Below are 2,154 nucleotides of genomic sequence, written 5' to 3' on the forward strand. Positions count from 1 at the left end.
CCTCACGTAGCGCCACAGCCCTCCAGCGTCTGGCCCGGCAGGTATTTTTTGCCTAAATATGTAATGAGCTTAACAGCGAAATGGAGCTCCTGCGCGCCATGCTCGGTGTCCCCCGGTGAGAAATTTGTTCACACCGGAGGAGATGCTCAGGATTCATGATTTCTTTTAAAATATTTTTCAGGATTTAAAGTTTTCCTGTGTTGTTGTTGGCATCGGAAGTGGTGCAAGCTGGTGGGCTTCTGGATGGTTCTAGGATAATTTAAATATCCTTAAAACAAGCCTGCCTTTAATATTGGCACGTTTTACATAAAAGCGGTATTTTTCAGTGTTTCTTAAAAATTCTGCATTCCCAGGGGGAGCCGGGGGGCTGCCGGCCCCTGTGGAGGGTCACGCGGAGCCCCCAACACGGAGTTTTTTCATTTACCGAATTTGTTTTCCTTACAGTAGAATTAGGAGAAAACTGAAAACGTTGCCTCTACTTCCGTATTAGTCGTGGAAAAAGTAAAGATATTTTCGCAGAGTCTCGTATTTCAAGAAAAACGGAACAGAGAGTGTGTTGTGTGCTGAAGAATGCTTGCACACATTTAATTGGCAAGCAAATGGGTTCTGTTTCTTAAGAATACAGCCCTCAGGCCTGCGCGCTCATACGCTCCCAACAGCCCCGGAGCCGTGTGACCGGCCCCCTCTCTGGACGGTAAAAGTTTCTCTCTATGTTCAGACACAATTCTTTTGCTTTGATTTGAGGCCATTTTCTCTCTTTCAGCAGCAAAATCCCTCTCCTTCCCGAAGATCAGTTGTTGGGTCTCCTGGCTCCGTGACCCGGGGACAGTGTGTGATTTGCACACGCATGTGCACTCTGGAACGAGGCTGCGCTCTGCCTTCTCCAGGGGGACCCCCCAATGCTCCCTAGACTTTCTGGCACCACACAGATGAGGGTGTGTCACCGCATGTACTCTGGGTGGGATTACCCAGAGACCGTGCTTTTCGCCCTCAGGGGCACAGACCGAAGTCTTGGGACTCTCTCGTGTGCATTTGACTTAAGATTTAAAACATTCTTAATGAAAGTTTTCCTTTAAAGGAACTTTTACTCAGTAGGTCATTATATCCCAATTAAGCACATTTTGACAATTCCCAATTACTGGCAGTGTATAAAATCCTAAGTTCTGAAATTAAATACAATGGTTTATAATAAGTAAAGGTAATGTTTTCTATAAAGGATAACATTCATATTAAAAATATAATGTGCTTTTGTTTGTTTATTCTGTTTTACAAGGGTCCTGCCTTCATGGTGAAGATAAACTGGGAGGGAGGGAGGGAGTGGGGGAGGGAGGGAGTCGGGGAGGGAAGGACGGACCAGGAAAGCTGGCTTTTGCTGTTTGTAGGGTGACTGGCTGGAGGAGAGGAGAGGGGTGTGTGTTGATAACGATGGAAAGACTGGACCTAATTAGTGGAGTGATTTTAGGGTGGCTCCTGGGAAGTCCCTGATTTGAAGGAGTTCTCATCTATCAATTGGCTAACAGCGGAATGCGCTCCCTAATGGGGCCTGAGCTTCCCGTCACTCGGTGTCTATAGGTGGACGAGAGCGGCCCATCTGTCAGGCTGCTGTGGGAGGGCCTCAAATGAGAAGCAAGATTGGGCCAGATAGATGACCTCCACCGTCTCTTTCGAAAACTCAGATCTAATTATTCCAGGAATTAAACTGATTAGGAACCTTTCAGCTTGAGCAGTTTCACTTCAGTTTATAAAAAGAAAATATTGTGAGTGGACCGAGAGGCTGACTATAACCCCTTTTAATTACATTTAGCTCTGGGCAGGTGACTTGGGCTTCCTTAAACGTTCATATAACCCTTCCAACATGTTCCAAACAGATGTGCCTCGTGGCTAGTATTTATAAGCCAGAATTTTATAAGCATATTCCCTAAATGACATTTTTCTACTGAAAATTTTCATTTTACCTTAGCTGAAACTCATTTTGTAGTTTTATTTTTGGTAGCATGATTTTTAATATGATTTTTTTTTCATTTATATAAAACATTACCTTTACTTGTTATAAACCATTCTATTTAATTTCAGAATTTAGGATTTTATACACTGTCAGTAATTGTGAATTGTCAAGATGTACTTAATTGGAATATAATGACATACTAAATAAAA

The sequence above is a fragment of the Eptesicus fuscus genome, chromosome 10 (genome assembly GCF_027574615.1).
Source record: "Eptesicus fuscus isolate TK198812 chromosome 10, DD_ASM_mEF_20220401, whole genome shotgun sequence".
Taxonomy (NCBI): domain Eukaryota; kingdom Metazoa; phylum Chordata; class Mammalia; order Chiroptera; family Vespertilionidae; genus Eptesicus; species Eptesicus fuscus.